General features: G+C 38.9%; 1 pseudogene; it reads left to right on the top strand.

The window, feature by feature from the left end:
* Positions 1-114: 114 nt before the first annotated feature.
* LOC113071837 (axin-1 pseudogene) lies at positions 115-12,867 on the top strand (annotated as a pseudogene).
* The last annotated feature ends 9,013 nt before the right edge of the window (positions 12,868-21,880 follow it).

Raw genomic sequence — 21,880 nt, 5'->3', positions numbered from 1 at the left:
AATTAGGAGCAAATCACTCATGCCTGTGGGGTCTGTTGCTATAGTTACAATAGGGTTCTGAGGTCTATCATCTGGTCCTTGCGTCCACCAATCAGGTTGCAGAGCTGGAGCTGCAACATAAAGTAAAGATGCACATCTTTCAGCAACACAGTAGTAAGAAACAGAAAGAGATTCATGAGTATAAGAAAGTACTCTGGGGTGGCAAGTAGGCGACTGCGCCCAGTCATGGCGGACCACAGAAATCACAGCGGAGGAGACACCCAGCAGGAGAGGCAGGTGAGAGCATCAACCATTTTGAGACTAAACTCACATTATTGTTCCCGGAGTCGACTCTGTGAAATGTGTCAGAGATGGTGGTCAACGAGATTAGCATTACCAGTACAAATAAATGCTGGTCGTCCTGGAGCTCGAAGAATAATAGTCTGGACGGTGAACGTTGGGCAAATGCAAGCGAGAAAAAAGCGTTGCGGACGTAGTTTTCAATATGGTCGTTGAAGCCTCTTCAAATCAATTTTTTTCCAAAGCACGATCAAAGAAATCCAGCTGGGCTGTTGTTCGGTTTTTGTATATATTTTTCCGTTGATTTGCGGATGGGAGGAATCGCTGTGTAAACTTAATTCGATCAGTCAGTATGCTTATGTCCATGTCTTTGTGTTTTCATGTGTGTTTGTGTGTTTGTGTGTGTATGAAATTGGCCTAGATTAATCATAGCACTCTAAATCTCATTACTTGGAACATCTGAGGGAACGCTGTCTATAAAAGGGCTCTTTGGAGGGGGCTTTCAAATCGGGCCTTCATCAGATCAAAGGCCTCAGATCTGGGATGAATATTTGTCCTTAGCGGATATGTTTCGAGATAATCAAGCATGGTCAGAGAATCCACCATTGGATGAAGCGCCGCAGCAAGAGCTCCATGTTCTCGCCGATTCCCAACCGAGCCGTCCGTGAACCTGTCGATATCACGATATGATGTCAAAAGAAGAGCCCTCATAACAAACTGAGAGGGGGCTTGGTGGAAAGCAGAAGATAAAGAAAGATGGAGGGGAGAACCATAGCCAACTAAACCCAGTTGTGATTAAAGATGGCGGCCGGCGATGTTGCAGACTGCGTAGCACGAGACCAAATCCGTTGAGACAATCAGGAAACTCTACGACGAAGAACGGTGAAAAAGTTGTTCTTCCGTACACTGAGGTAACCCTGAAGATGGCTTGTGCATCAATTGTGTACCGTTGATAACGGCGGCAGTTTCTTCTTTCTCCGTGTAGCGCTGTTTGCCAGTGTCTTTATTATTTACGTCTCGTAGACTCATGTCTGTCACGGCCCTCTTGCTTTCAAAGACGCTGCTTCAATTGTTGCGACCGCTTGCTGTGCATTTCTAGCTCATAGCATTGGCGATAGTAACAAGCTTTTAAGCCTCTCTGACTGCACAGTTGTTAGCGTTCTGAGTCTTTCGCCGATTTGTCGTTGTAGCCCCGTGTCATTAGCGGCACATTGTTTGCCGACAAAATAAGCTAAAGCACCCGAATGTGGCATATGTGCATGTTTTCGTATGGAAACATTAATCAGTAGTTTGGTTTTAGACAAACCTCAAGCAACAACCTGTTTAATCCTCTGTGGCTAATCCACTCTTGGCCTTGTTAGTCACAATTTATTCAGCTATGACAAAAGATATCAGCAGGACTCCAGAGCCCATTCTGACAGTCTTTAGATACCACCTTTCTACCGAGACTTGCGAGCCCTAAAAAGAGCAGCTTATCAATACACCAAAGACATTTTCCCTTTCTGATGTCCCAATCATTAAAATATAAATCAGCTTTTCTGGACCGGACCCTCGTCGCCTTTGTTTCGTAGTGCTGCCAGCCCCGAACATTTCAAGCATGTGCTTCTTTGTCTCGAAAATCTCAGTTTTTCCTCATAATTCAAAGTCTTATTATTCCACTTTTTACAGAAGTGCTAAAAGGACCCTTGAAGTAACTTATTTGAAGGAATAATTATCTTTTGTAGAAATGAGAAGAGCAGCACTCAGCTTTAACATCTAAATGGGCTATTGTCAACTGATCAGGCCCCTCAAAAGATAAGCCTATTTCAAGCACAGCCTACAAGGAGGGGTAAATTTGCACTGGCAGCTGTAACAAAAACCAACACAGAGGAATGCTGGCCAGAAATGGTTTTTCTTTCTCCTGTCGAGAGGACTTATATCATGACATCAGAATGATCATTCATTTTTTTGCTCATAATGGTTCTTTGTTCCACCATGTGTCCACTCCAAATTAACAAGTTAAAAGTTGTACCGTGCACAAAATTGAACATATGTCTAATTTATAAAAAAGGGATTGTTATGGAATATCTATTAGTCTTGACTTTCTTAATTTTAATAGTGGCATTTCACTTGCTTCAAAGTCATTAAAAGTTCTTACTGTGGTAGACGTGGTCATTTTACCTTTAGCTTAGTTGGGTCAATTCTTTCAACACATTAAAAAGTCCTACACTGAAAAAAAATAATGGTTTAGGATTAATTTGAAACTATTTTCACTAAGAAACTGCTAGTCAATTTCATAAATATTTACTAGTGACATTCAATTAAATGTGAAATTTTAAAAGTAGAAAGAAAAAGTATCTTCTTTAAAACCAACATTCAGTGACTTGAAAAATAATTTACTGTGTAGTAAACAGAATAGGCCTAGTAAACGTTTTGTCCTTTTGCATTTGGTGATAAATTAATATCCAGTTTGTTGGGATCAGAAATAGTAACTAGAGTCTCAAATTGATTCATAGCTAAAGAAACACCTGCTGAACTCACTCCTTTTCTTCAAATCCTCATTCACCTAACATGGCTGTCATCGCCTTTTTATTGAAGGCTTGAGTCGCATATTAGTCTGTCACAGCCGCTGAAATGGTTACGCCGAGGCCTGGTTACATGCAGCTGAGAGACTGGAATGTCTATTGTGTAGTTTATAGGCTATAGTTGTTGTGTTACAGTCATTGGTGTCACTGACCATGAAGATTAGATGCCGTGAAATCTATGCAAATGAATACTGTATTTACTTATTTTCCATGTTTTTTAAAGGTAAAAACTGTAAGGGAAAACAATACGGAGCTATTAAAATATCTATGCAAATAAGTTTAATGGATCTGAAAATGTTTAAGTAACTTATGATTTTTTAGTTCCTTATGATTTAGTAACTTAATTTAGTAAGATATGTATGGAGATACAACAACAAACAACTGACCGTAAAGATTAATTTAAATATGGGTTATTCGAAAGAAGAAAGAGATAAGAAGTTATTTGGCAAGTGTGTTTTTATTTTTATTATCATGAAGAAATAAAATCTCCATTTTCTGAGGTTTCTTTTTTGGTTGAAGAGGGGTATTGATTCAGTTCCTCAGATGAAGCATTCCTTCTATGATGTTACAGCGGGGGTCCCCGTGGATGCCCTCTCATCTGCTCCTGCGCTTGATACTGGCGAATCTGAGCAGATGGGACTGTCACAAACAATAGGTTCATGGAAGACCGCCGTGGGCTTGACTTAACTTATCCTGCTTAACCTACCAGATGTGAGATGCCACAATGGGATGGAAGCCACCACATGTTTTAGTCAGAGGTGATTTAAAAATTCAAATGAATGACCGTGGGCCAAGAACTTATCTGTTTCCTGCCACATTTACTGTCATGCTCCATTTTCAAATTCGGTATACCTGCTCCCTTAATTGGAATTTTATCATGACTGTAAATTTATGTCTGTTGCATGCTTCAGTCTAATCTTTATTTATAGACAGTCAAAGGTGTCTTTGAGCATTATCCAAATGTTGTTGGAAAACTCTGCTGATCATATGTTTTCAGTAAAAAAAAACAACAACAATGGTTTCTACAACATTAGAATTACTACTCAGTGTACCAGTGATTTTAGTAAGGTATATCTTATTTTTATTTATGGTAATATGTCTGGACAAAGCTGAACCAAGTTACAAAACAACATGTTTGATCTCAGACGTTAAACAACAAAGATGTAAACATAAACCTGTTTTATGTATTTATTTACTCTTTATTACTTCCTGCAGTGCAATGTTGATGTAATGATCATTTGAAGAATGTTTGTGATGTCATCGGCAATGCAAAAAAATCATAGGTAATTACTTTTATGGGCCTGCTATCATGCCGTGTGTCACGTATACCACAAAGTTCCCGAGTTGCGTTTATGGTGCGGGATGTCCTTGAAGCTGAGAACTACTTTTGCTGATACAGATAATATAGAGTGACACAGCAATCCTATTAGTCAGACCTGAAAACCTTTGGAATTTAAAATTACCACAGTTCAGCTGGAGGCCCATCAAACTAACCCCCCCCCCCCCCCCCTATAAACTTAAATGCCATACCAATAAGTTTTTGTAAATTTAACAAATGTACTTTTAAAAATGCAATATAATGCCTTATAATACTACATATTTTAAGTATATATGTGCAGTGATAGTAATAATGTGGGAAATCCAAAATAATAGTAACACATTTAAGCTTTTGCCTATGAATTTAGAATTTATTTAGCCTAAAGCTTTGAAATGTTGCCTCAAACTTTTGTGCCATATCAGTCATCACCTGTCATTAAATGTGTACGTTTAACAAGTTTGATAAGCCAAACTGGAAGTATATGTGTATGTATATTTTACACATGATTATGTGACAGTTTCTTCCTAACATATAATAACCCTCATGCTGGAGGAGCCTGTTACATTGCATAAATTATTGTAATATTGTTACCAAGTCAGGTCCAAAAAACAACAATAAAACATATCTAATTATTAAAGGAGAGAAAAATGCTTATATAGTAAATTAAGACATTTTCATTCAATTCAAATGTTTATTTACTTAAGTTAATATGCGTTATGATGGAAGTGCATAATTTCATTTTGTGTGCATTAGGGTTATTTTCTTTAACTCTAATGTGAACTAAAACTAAAATCATACAAACTTGAAATAAAATAAACATTAACTGAAATTAAATAAAATATTTTAAAAATGTACTTCTTTAATTTAAGCTGGCACTTATCTTTTTCTTTTAGTTTTAAGTTGAATTATTAAAATAGCTAAAACTATGTAAATTAAAACTAAAAACTAAAACTATATATAAAAAAATAAAAATGACAAAAACACAACAAAATTAATCGCATTTTTAACTCAAATTAAAATGAAAAGAGAAAATGTAGAAATAAAACAGAATTCAAAATATTAACAAAAACTACGATAGTATAATTTAAGGTTTCTGATAAGGTTACTGAAAGTGCACTGTGAGTTAAATTATTACAGGCGTTGCAATGATTTATCATCATATTTATACCGAGTATATCCTATTTTTTGACATGCCTGCATCTAATTTATCCAGATTTATCTTGCGAAATGTATGCCTTAAGTGCTTCATTCTGACATTGCAGCTGTAACAGTTTCTTGAGTGTGTGTTTATTTGAGTATTCTTCAGAAGAAAAACAACGGGTTTATTCGATAGCTACGGACAGAATGGTGGGGAGAGCAGAACTGGAAAATATGAGCAAACAGTGTACTTCAGAGCAGACTTGCTGTTGTTTTCTTTGTCTTGTGCAACCTACCAGCAATCACCCCAGCTGCTTTGTAGAGGAGCAGGTACTTAAGCTGAAAGTGCACCTGTCATGTCATTTGTCTAAAAGTTCCAAGGCCACTCAACAGGTAGCAGAATGGCAGCTACAGCTGCCAGTCACAACCTCCATCAAAACTCATGCAGGAAGCTCGCCAAACACAGCTGTCAAATGATTCCAATAGTTTCCTCCGGGACTGTGACTTTCACTATATGTAGAAGAACAACGATAGAACAATCTGACATTCACCCACGTGACTCTGACCTCTGGTTACAGTTCCCCAAATGATTCCTGCTCGAATGGTCCAAATGCAAGAATAATCTGGCTTTGAGCAATTACTAAATGCTTTCCTAATCTCCACGATCTCTCCAAACCATTTCCAAACACCTCTATTTCATGCTATTTACCTCTTGATTGTTTCCAAGTGGTTGCTCAGAGGTTGTGCACTGAGTTGGTATGCGCTCATGGCCATGTGTTGGCTCGTGGTGGGGGGCCCAGTAATCAAAGCCAGGCCTCAGGAAGGGCAAGGATAGATCTGAGTTTGCAGCTGCTGATGCCATCTGATTTAAGCACTGGCCCAGTATTCACTAGCCCATGCATAGTCTGTTGACTGGAAAACATTATTGGAAAAATATGCTCATCATCAAAATTTACTGTATATATATATATATATATATATATATATATATATATATATATATATATATATATATATAATATGCGTGTGTGTGCGCATGTTTGGGTATGAATAAACAGAATATGAAATGTAAAAAAAACAAAAACAAGGAACTACATTGTTAAAAATTTCTAATGATTTGATAATTAAAGTTTTTTCATGTTTCAGATTCGAATGGGGACAGTGAATTACCTGGAATGGACCGTTTCTTTGTGGACATTCGCCTTGGATTCTCTGAAAAAGAGGAGGATGCAGTTTTTACAGGAACTTGATCTAGTTAATGGTATTGAAATGGAATCTTCTGTCAATGGAGGGAGAGCTGGGGGAAGCCAGAAAACGCAAGACAGAAACTTACCGTTTCATCAGGTAATCGGTTTACCTTTTTTATTCATGTTAACGGACTGAATTATGGGAACAAAACAAATGTTAAGTGCAGATATATAGTTAGGAATTGCAATGTCTTGATAATAAATGTATTTACAATACTGTGCGTATGTGTATACAGTGTATATATATATATATGTTGTATACACACACACACACACACACACACACACATAAAAAAAAGTCATTTCATAATAAAAAAAAAAAAAAAACACCTACCAAACCCAAACTTTTGAACTGCAGTGTATCTTGTATACAAAAAAAAGAAAAGGAAATGAAAAAGGAATTGTTCATTTGGCATGGTCATCAAAATTTCCTACATTTTTGGTAATCTTGACTTGGCAAACCATGACAAATGTTCCTTTAATGTTCTTTTGTGAAAGTTAAGGTGTGTCAAATTCCGAGATGAATGCCTAACTACACCCAGTCTTGATTTCCCATGAGCAGTTTGTAATATGTCATTAAATTCATGGTTCCACACAAACCCCTCTTCCATTTTCAGATGAGCTAATCAAATAAAGTCATAAAAAGGAGGAACAGGGCTTCACATTCCAAAGGCCTTTGATCTTTTTGCAATGAATCCATGAGATTACATGCCTGATTATATCCAGGTGTTGAGTCATAACTTCAGAGGTTCAGAGCATACAAAGTAATATTCCTCTTTAAGGCCTGCTAATTTTTTCAAAGGCAGGTTCTTTAACACTATACAGCCCGTTCAAAGTCATAAGATGTGAATTCCTTCACTGAACTAACTCATAAATCCAGAATTACCTTCCACATATCATTTGCAGAGGTTTTGACTCTCACAATGTTCGCCTGTCTATGTCCACTCTGATGAAATACAGTATTTCTACCCTTCAATAGACTAAATATGGGATGAAGGATATTCGTATTTCCAGTAATGTCTGTAAGGTTTATAAGACTTTAAAAAAATTATTGAACAGGATTATAAAGATACTTTCTGCTGCATGCTTTTTCATGACTGAAAGAAAAGAGCAGTGTTTAAATCTCTTGCATTCTTTCTTTTACCCACGTTGCTTTCATCTTTTGTCAGATGGAGAGATACAATGCAAAATGTACCTCGATTCTAATCTCTGCTCAAACTGAGAGAGTTGAGGAGGCTTTTTCATACTCAGGTTTTACTGTGTTAAGCTCAGGCTGGGGATTTTAGTTTAGTTTAGTTTTTTTGGTAGGTTAAATTGTAATTTGAACAATAAATTTATGTGTAAACAGTATTTGAATATTGCACACCAAAGGAACTTACTGTAAAAGGAAGGGATTTACTGGGTAAACTTTGTTAGATTACTGCACCTTGATAGCTAGAAAATAAAGAGTTGAAAACAGATAGCAAGTCCAAGCTGTCACGGTAGAGCCATTAAATGTGTCAATGACACTGCAGATGGAAAACTGTTGACTTCCTCAAGTTTATAGTCCACTATAATTGTACTAATCAACAAATATACAGCTGTGCATGCATACAGGACTATCCTCTAAATCATACAGACACTGACACATCTGCAGAATGACTACAAAATGAATAGATATTAGAGGTGCACTCAGTATGGCTTTGTCTGCATTTAGTGTGGTTTTGGGTTGACTTATCAGTTTGGATGAGGTTTGTTTGCTAACTGTTGCCTCTACACACTAAAGCAGTTTAACCATCTTTTGTTTTGTTCCTTTTCGGCTGTTTATTTTGTGTTTTATACTACATATTCTTGCATTCACTCTTAAGAAATGTTTCATGTTGTTGGTGGCTCTGGTCTGGAGACGTTTTTGCAGTGTGGCAGCTGTGACTGTTGTTAATTTCCACTCGGTGCTTGAAGTCCTGCTGTTTACCCTTGGTCTGTATATATGGAAGCCGGAGGTCGTTGCTTATGTTTCATCACTATAGCAGAGAATGATTGCTTGTTTGGATATTTTTAGATTTTACAGATGCTGATGCACCATTGTAGACTCATTAAGTACATAAAATCTTAGACTTCAGACAGGGTAAATGCCATATTGGATTTTATGTGGATGAAAAAGAGGGTGCATTGTATAGCCTTGCAGTCTTTATAATGGAAAGCCCTGTATAAAGATCCTAGATCACATGATGTGATTTTCAAAACACAACTTTCAAAAAAAAAAAAAAGCCATACTTAATTAAAGTCTTTTGGAAAAATGTTTAATCAAAAATGTGTATGTTGTGGAATATTACTGATACATGCTTATATAAAGACAACCGCACACCGGCCTGTGAATCTTTTTTTTCCCCCCTGAATATATTTTAGCAATCAGTTTTTTCCATGAGCTGTTCAGAATCTGAACAAGTGATGCCAGATTTGTGAATGAATCACTGTTTCGATCTACGGCCAAACTGATTTGCATAAAGGTATTTGATATTCAGTTTGATTCTTTAGGACGATTCACTCATGCATGGAATAGCTTGCAGCGGTTTCTAACAGTAAAGGGATATTTTATGAGAGAAAACAAAAACTAAAAGAGCACTGGATGAGATCAACAATTTTACTATTATAGGAAACAATGATGAAGAAGCTCTTTATTGCGTGTGCAGCAATATTATACTATAGGTAAAGATTGTGCATGTCCTTTTATATCCCAACACCATTTAAAGAAGAGTACCAAAATATGGGCACTTTTTTTTCCACTGAAGAAAGGCTAGAAACATACCTATAGCAGAAAATTACCAGTACATCTTCCAACAGTTTGTTTGTTTTATTTCAGTGCAGATTATGTTTGTTTATATATTGTGCAGTATGCATGTTTGGTTTAGGTCATCTAGTGAAAAGTAAACAGTTTTAGTAGTAGTACTGGTGGCATCTGGTGCTCTGTATGACTCGGCAGGTCATGTGATGTCAACATGGCGGCGTCCGTGAGAGGGCGACCTGCTCAGTGAAGAATCAAAGCGCTTTTTCTAGAAGACTGCTGGCTTATCTTCTCGGGCCTATGTCATTGTAATTATGTTCCTCGAGGCGCTGTTCACCTCTGAATTGTTTAATTGGCAAAACGTATTTCTGAGAGCACATTCACGCTGTAGTGGAAGTGAATCGAAGGCGCTCCTCCTCACACACTCCAGGGTTTCCTCGCCTTCATCCTCCCTCCCTTTTTTCTTTCTCCAGGCGGCAGTGTGATTTCTGGCCGTGCGCGGCGCTGCACATCTCCTGCTCCTCTCTCTCTCTCACTCGCACACGGGCACAGGAGTGTGAGAGACAGCCATGGAGAGGTGGAGAAGCGACTGTTTTCTTTGTTATTTTTAAACTCCGAGAGCCGCATCGATGACACGATTCGCATCTCGCCGCATACAACGCTATTCCCGATGCGCTCGGAAACGGAGAGTAGGTTCTCACAGGTACAGTACGGAGCACTTTTTTTCCTCCTCCTAGCTTGGGTGTAATGGGGGTTTGCGGTAGCGGTGTGTGTTGTGTGTGTGTGTGTGTGTGTGAGAGAGAGACTGTATGTGAAAGAGAGAGAGAGAGATGAAATGCACCGTCGCTTTTTCGCCGCTCGCGTTCGAATCCTTCGCGAGATCGAGGCGCGCGTATAAAGCTCTCGCGCTCGGTCTATCGGCGTGTGTTGGAGTGCGAAAACCAGTGTTGCAAAGTTGCACACTAGTCCCTGGGCTGCGGAAGGGCCTGGCTGTGTGTGTGTACGGAGTTTGTTTCTTACTTTCCCCTCCCCCATCCGCTCCTGCTGCTGCTGCTGAGGCCGAGACATGAATGCGATGAATGTGGGGCTCACTTCAAAGCAGATCGCGAGAGCTGTTGTAATGCCGTCAGCGAAGGAAAAGCGCAGCGAACGCGACCCGTTTTTAGATGGCCGCGTTTTCCCCCGTGCGTTAGTGGGATGATCGGATATATTGGCGTTTGTAGCGCTTAAAGATGGCTAGCGTGCTGTGACAACGTGTTTTCACACTAGTTGAGTCGGATGAGTAGATCAAGCTCGCTAGAAATGTCGGCCCGTGCGCTCAAGGATGGTCAAAGTGTTTTCACCATCTTTGATCACTTGTTCGGGAAGGTGTCGCGCCGCACGTAACGTTACTTCCTCTCCTCGCGCGTTATGTTATTTGATGCGGTTGATGTTGTTTGTATTTGTGTTTTAAACTCATCATGTTTTGCTTTGTAGCTAGCTTGTAGCCTCCTAAGGTTAGCACTAGGAGCGTTACGCTAGTAAACTACAGCATTAGTGTGTGTGTAAAATGTTTATACATTCGCGTCTTGTGCTGGATTAGCCTGCTAGCTCATCGCCATTGAAGTTCGCGCTGGTGAAGTTATTGACTGGGAAAGCTCAAGGTTTCTTTCCTCCTTCGCTTGCTTATCAAGAACATCAGACGAAATCTATTTGGCAGGCAGTCAAAGGTTTTAAGGTCGGAACTTGAAAGTGTTGGATTTATGGTTGGTGTCGTAAAGCGTGTCACAGGTGAGTGTTTGTGCCACGATGGCTGGCCTTTTTTTCTTTTCTTTTTTGCTATCTTTGCTTTAAGATAGATGCCTGAGGCCACTGTAAACTTAATGGGATTGTAGAGCCCTGCAGTGTTTAATTAAACCTAGATACATAGGTTTTAAATTGGCTAACACGTGTACCGTTGGAGCTATTATTACTATGTAATTGACTCGTATCTCTTTAAAGTTTAAAATGTTATGGTAACACTTATTTTACAGTGTCCTTGTCAGACGTTGCGTGCACTAACAGTTATGCATAGCTGCAAGCAGCTAACTTTATAGCAAATACATGTTGTTTAAATAAACTAACATCCTTTACTTTTGTAATCTTTTAATGCTGTATGCAATGTGCAGAATTTATGTTGGGAATACACTTGATCTGCTTCTTGTGACAATTGGTGATAAAATTATTGTTTTGCTTGATGCATGTGTGAAGGTGTGCCACAACTTATCACTTAAAATCCAGCACACTGAGAAAACACTATGATATGAAAGCAATTCGAGTAGTTAGTGACACTATGTTGTCCTCTATGTAATGTTATTTTCTCATGGATATTCTTTTTGTTGGTATGAAATGTTACACCAGCATTCAGGTAAAAGTCTTTGCATCAGATACTTGGTTCTTGCACTAATCAGCACTGTTTTATACATGGTTTTTACTCTGTTTTTACACTGCATCATCGTTTCAAGCATTTCTGAATGTTTTTCCATGCCCTTTCTCTCTTCTCTTATAGGAGGAATTCTTTTGCAGTGGCATTAATAGAAGCCTGGAAATAAACTTTCTGCCTTGTGGGCTGTACTGGGACAGGGTGCAGGGACAGTGCGAGCATGAGTATAAACGAGACGGGCCGTTATCTGCCCGATGTGGGCAGCAGCTTCACTGAGGATGCCCCCAGACCCCCGGTTCCCGGGGAAGAGGGCGATCTGGTGTCCAGAAATGGACGGCAATATGGCCACAGTTTTTACTCGTCTAAGAGCGAGAGCCTCAAGAACGAGACCTCCATAGCTACGCCCAGAAGACCCGACCTGGATCTGGGCTATGAGCCTGAGGGTAGCGCTTCCCCGACGCCACCCTACCTGAAATGGGCGGAGTCCTTGCACTCGCTTTTAGACGACCAAGATGGCATCCACTTGTTCAGGACTTTCCTCAAGCAGGAGGAGTGTGCCGACTTGCTGGACTTCTGGTTCGCCTGCAGCGGCTTCCGCAAGCAGGAGGCCAACGAAGGCAACGAGAAGATGCTGAAACTCGCGAAAGCCATTTACAAAAAATACATCTTGGATAACAATGGAATCGTGTCCAGGCAGATCAAACCGGCCACCAAGAGCTTCATCAGGGACTGCGTGATGAAGCTTCACATCGATCCTGCCATGTTCGACCAGGCGCAAACCGAAATTCAGACTATGATGGAAGAAAACACCTACCCTTTGTTTTTAAAGTCCGACATATACTTGGAATACACCAGGACGGGCGGAGAGAGTCCCAAACTATTCTGCGACCAGAGCTCGGTGTCAGGCAACGGCAAAGCCCTGCCAGGCTACTTGCCAACTCTGAACGAAGACGAGGAATGGCGGTGCGACCAGGAACAGGAGCAGAACCATGAAAGTGACTCCACTCCCAGCAACAGGCTGACCCAGAAGCTGCTCATGGAAACCGTGCCTCAGCGGGTGGCCAACAGTAAGAGATATCAGGACAACCGTGAATACAGGTAAATCCCTGCAGCTTTTCAAAGCTTCTCTCCCTTCTTCCATCCCCCTTCCCCCTCACGTTGCAAGCGCAGTCAGAAGAAAAAGATAAAAAGGGAATTGGAGTTAAGCACAGCCTTCCACAGGAGATGAGAAGAATGCAGTATAGGCAGAATCCTCTAAGTAGCTGCGACTGAGGTAGCAAGACAGATAGTGGGTCGCAGCGTTGTCTTTGCCTACTGCGAGTTGGTGCAAGTGGTACTCTTTGTGTTCTCCATGCAGGTGTCTCTTGAATGGCAGGCTTTGCAGCAGAATAAAGGTTTCTTCAGGAAAACCACAACATGGATTCTCTTTAGACTGTGCACAAAGGAAGAAACTGCATTGAATATTTTGTGCGAAAGAAAGAATGCGCACACTCCAAAAAGTTTTGGGGTATAGATTGAACAGTTGCGTTCAGGGACGTTTTGTGTATCTGATCTAATGCACTTTGAAGCCCACAGCTGTGTAGAGATACGGTGTGTTTCTGAATGTGTTCAGATCTCTATCTCTCATACCACCCATGGTTTGCGTGCCGAGCGAGCGTATTGGAATGTATGCTTCAGGTATTGTGTTTTGTAATGAATTTTTTGTGCTTAGACATTCCTGAGACATTCCTCGCCACCGGTCGTGATGGCCTATTGTGCTCTTTTAGTGCACATATCTTTCTTATTCATATCGCACATCGCAGCGGCATTGCTTTATCAGGAGAGACGTGGTTTTTAAGCCGTGCTGTGAAATTTACAGCAAATCACTTGATGCATCAGAGCCTTTAGTCCCTCCATATGAGCAAAATGGGATTTAGAGATGCGACTGCTAAATACTTTAATCCTTGTCCTGCTGGAATAGAAAGTGGTGCATGTGGGCCTTTAAACAGCCTCTTCTGAAGATTACAAAGCTTTCCATCCTAGATTTAAAAGCAAATATGGACAGGTGCTTTCATGATGACATATCAAAGCAATAAGCCACTCCAGGTTTGAGGTGTTCATATACTTTTTCCATAGTAAAATCACTTTTTACTTTTACATGTGCTGTTATAAAGCTATAGAAATTTTTTTTTTTTGCAGTCAAGCTGCGAGCATTATGTCCACATGTATACTATGCAATGCATTATCAAATATGTGAAGAGTTGGATGCATCAAATTTTCCATCTTTGTTAGTCCAACTTGATAGTCCAATCAAAAATAAAAATTTATATCATTTTATCAGCCTCCTAGAAGTGCCCATAAACACACACAAAACTCAAGTACATACGGAGGGATGGGTTCTAGCAGACCAATCACAACGCTTGCGGTCCGCGAAAAAAAACTTGCTGTTAGTTTTTTGGAGAGGTGCACATAAGGCTTCGGCGTAGGTTCGATACGGAAGTATACATTGGCTTTTAGTCTGAGTGTTAGTCCTTTAATGTTTGTGTCAGTGATTCTCAATTTTTTTTACTCCAGGACCCCCAATGTTATATTTAAAGGCCCCATGATTTTTCTTGTTGTTTGTAATAAACTTGTTAAGAATTAAGTTACAGAAAAAAAAATTCACCATTTAAGACCGTGAGATAGGAAATCTTGATTTTGAGATATTTTGGTTAATTGATTGTTTTTTCTTATTAAATAATTGTAAGTCATCTGCAGGCCCCCTTCGATGTTTACTGAATCCCCTGACTGAGAAACACTGATGTAAATGCATATACTGGGAAAAGTAGGGCTGTGTATTAGCAAGAATCTGGCAATATGATACGCATCACGATACAGGGGTTAATACGATGTTACGATACATAGCGATATTGTAAGCAAGGCAATATATTTGGATATTTCTTTTTTTATTATTTTTATAACTCATCTATTTAAATTATATTAAGCCTTAAAGTTCTGCATAATTAAGGGCGTGGCCGTTTGAGCGACAGGTGGATTTCCACTGCTGACACTGCTGTCGAGCTATTTTAACAGCGTCTTTGAATGCAGGACATCCAAATTAAAGCAGAGTCTGAACAATCGTTTACTTCATGTTAGGGCTGCATGATTAATCGTATTTTAATCTCGATAACAATATCCACCCTTTCTCAATTAATAAAAAATAATCGTTATGATATTGGCCGGGCTCGTTATTTATCCTGAAACTTTTTTAATTTGGCATTTGCGTTATCTTGCATTGCTAACAAGTCTTCACTTGCGTTCATGCTTGTGGTTGCCAGATGTGAAGAGCCCCCAAAACAGAGCGTTTCTCCTTTTTAAAGAGACACTTTCTGTCTGGTGTTTTTATTTGTTAAATCTGCACGCTCACTATAGACAATGTGTGTCATTTCACAAGCCATTTGTGCTGTTTGTTTTACCAAATGTGCCATGATCAAACTTTCACAGAGTTTCAATAATGGATCTCTTGTGTTTAAGGAATAAATGCACTTTGAAAAATTAACACAAATTGGAATTTTGGGCATTTATATTAAGAGTTTCTAAAGTTTTTAACAGTTTTCGTGTTGAAAATGGCATGGCAATGTTAGTTTTCAGTGTGTATTAACGATCTTTGAGCAAATTTGCTTTGCGATCTGAGTGGCTTTTTCCCATTTGTTAACAAATGGTCACTTAGAAAATGTAATGTGAATACAGATGACAAAACACTAACCAAAACCATGAGGTTTTTTTATTATCATAGTTGGTTAAATGAAGTCAGTGTATAGTCAGTGGAGGTTAAAGGACACATGAAATGTTATTGTATTTCCTTGCTGAAAAAAAGAAACCCTAAAGCCAGCTTAAGCTGGTTGACTGATTTTAGTTGGTCATCCAGTCCAGTCTTTGCTGATCAGAAGGCTTGTTTTAGAGGGGTTTTGACCACTTCCTTAGCAGGTCAGGCTGTGAGACCAGCTAGAGGAACCAGCTAAAACTAGCTAAGTTTTTTGTAGTAGTTTTTTTTTTTTCAGCAGGATAGAATAATCGTTATTAATAATCGTTATTACAATTGTAATCAAAATAATAATGATTATTACTTTAACCATTATCGTGCAGGCCTACTTCATGTGAATTTCTGCATTTGTACAAGTTTTTCCTCTGTTAGTGCTAAAGCTTAAATTCAAAGCAGGCATGGAGGAGCAGGAGGAGGATTTACAGAGCCAGATTTAGCCTCTGTAAAATGCTCAAGCATACATTGTGCTCCGCTGCTCTGATGTGCTCAACTGCACTGTGCTGGACTGCTGGCACTCCTCCCGCAAAGAGATTGAAAATTGCGGAAATCTACCCCTAGAAGTTGACCCCAGTTTTCTCTCAACTGTCTGAGACAAACCTTGACATCTGTTGATGGTGCAGTAACCTTGTTCTGTCCAAAACCTCAGTGCTTTAGATGTTCAGGTGAGGTATAAAGTTGAGAAACATCCCCAGGAGTGTTCTGAAGGAAATGTGCCTCTCTTTAAGATTGTTTTGCAGCATCTCTTCCTTTCCTCCTTTTGACTCGCATCTTTCTCCCAACAGTTTATGTTTAGGGCTTTACATAGCATTACAATTTTTGAATGTTGTTAAAGGGTGGTACTTTTAATAAGCTTTAACACGACAAATTGATATTATAAACTGCAGAAACACCCTCCATTCTCCACCCAGCTCAATGTATGTTCCATTGCCTCTGGACCTGATGTGTTTTTAATTAGTGGGAGCGATGCATTTGTGCGGCTGTGGTTCAAATGATTTTTTCATTAGGACTACATGAAGTATTTGGCTGGAATTACAGAAAAGACATCACATTTATTTTTTAAATAGCCTTTTAGGTAAATGCTTTAGGGTTTCATGCATGTAAATTTTGCAGAGTCATATGTCTTTTGATTTGCTGGCAAAAAAAAGGAAGTAAGGGAATACTCGGTATGGTAATGTACTGCCAGTTAGTTTGGTAATAAGGCCACAGTGATGGCCTGTAATGTGATACGTGAAGTCTAGAAATAATTTCTGAGGCTTCACAAAGAACAGTTAAATAATTTACTTGTACATGCAATTTTTTCCCCCTATTTTTAGTTTTAAATTTTTACATTTAAATGTCGTTTGCCATTAAGTTCTTTAGAAATGCTGTTAAATCTAAGGCTATGTTTAAAACTAGTGCATTTTCATATTAAAACGCAAAACCTTTTCTATGGTTACGCCTGTCGTTTTCACATTTTTCCCCCAGTGTTTTTGACTCTAGAAAACAGACTTTTGAAAATGCTTCAGACCCTGTTTTAGTTTTGAAAACTATGAGCATGTGTTTTAGTGTAAACGGACCAAAGCGGAGACTTTTGCAAACCATTCGATCTGCGTATCCTTGACGGCAGTCTAAGCAATGGACATCATGCACATTGTACCTGCTTGACATGGTCATGTGACCTGCTTTTTAAGTTGTGTAGTGTGGACGTAAATTAAAAACACACTCGTGTAAAGCAATCTAGTTCTCATATAGGAAATCCAGTATTGTGATTGTTGTTCTAAATTCAATGAGCTTTTAAAACTTTTGGTTTTAATATACTAGTGTTGTACTTGTACATTTTAGAAAAAATACCAAATTTATTGCTTAGACTACCATCCAAAAGTCTGTGGTCCATAAAATTTTTTGGACTTATGCTCACCAGAGCATCGGTCTGTGTCCATGACGTCTGACGCTGAGACTAGGTTTTTGTGTTAAGGCTGATTTTATTGTGTTAACATAACTTTTATGTCAAGATAAAATGGCAAAGGGGAATGTCAAGCTCTCTCCACAGTGTGTTTATGTATGGGTTTCTTTGTAGAGGGAGATTGCAACTATTATATGTCGAGTATGATCCTATATGACATGATAACGATAGTTGTTCAGTAGCTGGTTAGTGATTTTTCTTTGATTTGTGTGATACGTGGCTCAATTAGAGGTAAAGTTTAATCTGAATCTCTTTTACCTGTGCTCTTGAGTGCAGAAGTCGCTTTGAGTGTTTAATCTGAAGGAGTCTGGAGCCAGCTGTGATCACATGCAAAACGGGATGACAAAGAGCTCATAATTATTCTGAAATGTGTGGAGGTGCACAAATCTCGGGCACAGCAACGTAACCTGTATCTAGGTAATGGCTCCTTGCCGATCATGTTTTTGTTTCAGTAGAGTTGCTTTGGATGCAAAGATTCTTAAGTGGTAATAGGCTGCAAGGGAGCCAGTTAAGTCCTAATGTGCTTGTGCTTTTTACATTTCTTTTTTTAGTGAGGGCTTGCTTTCTTTATTTAACAGGAGATGTCACAGTAATTGTGTTAGCTCAGTTGGATGTTGGCATGTGTGTGTTATTGGGGAGAAGAGAAACAGATCGATTCGTTTTGAATCGCAGTATGATTCAGAGATTTCCAGATGCCCCCTGCCTGTTTTTGCAGCCTTTGTTTTGTGAAGAATCAAATGGAATTGGGAATGCTGGGCATGTGGAGAGAGCTGCTGAAGGCTCGGGATCGTCTCTGAAGGCTTCTGGGTATTCTCTTATACGGTGAATATTGACATGGCTGCTGCTTGAATCATTAGAAGACCGTGGATGGGTTGAGAGTGAGGGATAATCACTGGAGACTGCAGAGAGCTCGGGTCTCTCTCCCTCCCCCCCCCTCCTCTCTCGTATTCTCTATTTTTCTCGTTCTATCTGCCGCTGTCTGTTTCTTTCTGTCCCTGGTCATAAAGAGATGCTTCTGTCTCGGTCTGTGAAAGGTTCAAGCAGTGCTTAGCTGTTCCCAAGTGTCACACAATAAATAAGCCTTGAATAAACACAGTGAGAATCCCATATTTTAAACTCATACTTCAAAACACTGCCTGCAACCTTTTGTAGTTGCTCGAAAATTACACGAGTGCAGTAATGAATAATTGTGGAAGCATTTCAATTTGTGTCATACCTGTTCTTCCAGGAAGGAATCTGTATCGCAAGGTTGACTACCTTGTTACGTTGCTCTTATTTTCATCATCTCTGTGTCATGCTCATATTGGCCGTCCTGGATTCTGTTACATGCATCAGTTAGCATGATATATGTTAGCTGGGTAAATTCAGTCTGAGGGAAGAGGAGAACGCAGACATTAATATTAAAATGGGGAAGAGGAAATGGAAATTCGTGTTCTTGAAGACATTTTCAAAACCACAGCAAAACAGTACTGTGCTTTTGTACACTTATTGAAAATTTGAAATGTAGATAATAACAAATTAAACTTAACTAAATGGCATATATAATTAAAGTATCTTAAGTAAACCTTGTTAGAGAAAATATTACTAAATCTAGGAATATTATAATATTAATAATTAAGTAAATTAGCTGATATAAAAATGGCCCTATGAAACTGTAATGTTAATTTTTTTGAGAAATACATTAGTAATATATTATGTTAAGATTAATGTTCACGGACACTAGTCCACACATAAATTGATTAGGTTAAAGGGGTAGTTCACCAAAAATCAAAATTACGTCATTAATAACTCACCGTAGGCTGGACGATTATGGCCTAAAATCAAAACCTCGATTAATTGAACATTTTACCTCGATTACGATTAATGAACGATTATTTTATCTGTATTGTTTTCGGTTTTTTTTTTTTGCCCTCATAGTTCACTGACAAGGTTTGTACTGTAAACAGGCCGTAGCTGGGGTTTGCGGGGCCCCGGTGCAGGTTGTACCAGTGGGCCCTATTTGAAAGTGTTTAAATTGTATGTTCGTTCTGTTTATTTGTTTGTGCTATTTACACTGTGTTTTAAGTTTTTTTCAAGTTTGTAAGTGTCCAGGTACAGAAACCGAATAACTAAATGTAAAATAGCACTGTAAAAATTAAACAGTGAAAACTAAATTTATTCAGACACATTCAACTTTTCTTATATTATCAGTTTGTTTGCTATAGTTAAAGTTGGCATGAAATCAAATTTTACAAATTTTCTTTTTATATGTAATACTGTAGAGTTTATTATAAATGATTTATTTGTGCACTTCGTTATTTTTTTTTAAATTCATGTGCCCTTATAATCTTTAATCAAATACATTACCCTACCATCCCCCCTCGAAACGACCTCGCTTCTCTCTCGGTCACGTGCCATGGAGAAAGGGTGCGGCAGAGCCGATGAGGTTGCGACTATAGGTGTCTGTCTCGTTTCTGCACCGCCTCTCAGAGAAACTCTCGAGGGTGAACTTGACCGACAACTTCACTCGACTCATCTTGGTTTGCGGGAGGCTCGTATAAATATGGGCTGATTCCCGCCTGAAATTTCGCTCCTCGTTCTCGTCGCCGGCTCCTCAATAAAAATCCTTCATGGGAGGGTAACGGTGGAGAGCCCGGTGGAGAGAAATCCTCCACAACTGAATGTAAACTAGCATTCAAATCTGCCTCTATTTTGTTTGCAACGCCCAACCTCCAACGATCAAATCAATTCCCCGATGGACGAAACCAAGCCCCGCCCTACATTTTTTTTTTCTAATTTCAGAAGCCGTTTAACTCTGATATACGTCACAGCAAGGAAAAAATGACAATCTCAACTTCCGTTTCATGCCGACTTTAAGAAAATGGAAATAAAATATAAGAACTCAAGAGTTAAACTGTCGGAAGAAATTCATTTTGATAATATCAGATAACTCTGATAGAAAGATATGTAATGGATTGCAATCAAACAAAACTTCAGACAACAGTCAATACTTTGTTGGCCAATTACCAAGCAATGATTAATTATGTTAAGTCTGTGGTATAAAAAGATTGCATTAGCAATTCCGCATATGAGAGGTCAGTTCATTGTTGCTGTCTGCTGTTTGTCTCTCCGCATGTGCACCAAGCACAGCACGAGTAACCAGCTGCTCAGTTCAGCTTTTCCGCGTCTTGTGTTTGAATGCTTTAAAGTTTTTTAAATGGTTAAATTGGCAAGTGACAAGGCTTAATAACACGTGAAAATGATACACTTTCATGACGACACGCAACAGCATTCTGTCAACCGTCCTGAGCGTCTTTTTAGACTGGCCTCAGCCAGACGGTTGAGATTGACTAGTAAAGGTGGGATATTTTTTCCTTTTGAAAGAGCGATCTGACATCATAGCTCACTATCAGCAGTTATTTTATCTATTTTCATAACATTTCTTATAGATTATTGCTTGGTGTAAAAGATAAATAAAGATCAGATAAAGATAAATTAGCACCGTACCAGTACGAGTGATTGCGTGTGTGAATTATTCATACTGTCTCCATATTATTGTGAAGCTGTGGGTTGTAAATAGCATAATTACTTCAAAAGTAGAAAAAATGCTATAATAAGTTTTGAGATTCTAAGCTACTTTAAGTAATAAATCACAAAATCACGCGATCTTCACATCTACTCTTTATATGAGTGTTTGTGCCACAATGCAGCTGCTCGAACATGGGAGCTCGAAATAATAATACACATCGACAGTCTAATCGCTTGAATGTCCAAACCATAAAACAAATACAACTGACAAAGTTTAGTGAAGACGCAAGGCTCACACTCGCATGCCATCACTTGTTGAACCGGCGTTCAGCTCCGTGTTTTGCTTTTATGCCACTGACTGGACTGGGCAGAGTCATGTGGCTACACACGCGGCAGTTTGCTTTTAAGGGGAAAGTATTAACAGGATAAAAAAAACGAAATAACCGACATGGGAAAATTAAGTCGGTTAGAGGTTCTGAATTTCGGTTTCGATTACTTTTTCGATTAATCAACCAGCCCTAACTCACCCTCATGTCGTTCCAAAACCCGTAAGACCTCCATTCATCTTCAGAACACAGTTTAAGATATTCTAGATTTAGTCCGAGAGCTCTCCGTCTCTCTTTGAAGCTGTGTGTATGGTATACTGTCCATGTCCAGAAAGGTATGAAAAACATAATTAAGTCATTAATGACATAATTTAGATTTTTGGGTGAACTAACCCTTTAAGTGTACTAACCTTCTGTTTATTCACTCATCCAAATTTTGCCAAAATATGTGACATTCCGCGTTTTACTGTATAATTTATTGGGACTGGATTCTGGAGTTCCTTGTTTTTCTGCATTGCTGAAATCACATACCCCTATATAAACATTCAAATTGATTGATAAAAAAAAATTTAGCTTTTTTTTTTTTTTTTTTCGTGCCCATGTTTGGTCAAATTAAA

Source organism: Carassius auratus, unplaced genomic scaffold (assembly GCF_003368295.1).
Source record: "Carassius auratus strain Wakin unplaced genomic scaffold, ASM336829v1 scaf_tig00008290, whole genome shotgun sequence".
Taxonomy (NCBI): Eukaryota; Metazoa; Chordata; class Actinopteri; order Cypriniformes; family Cyprinidae; genus Carassius; species Carassius auratus.
This window is presented reverse-complemented; position numbering and strand designations above follow the sequence as displayed.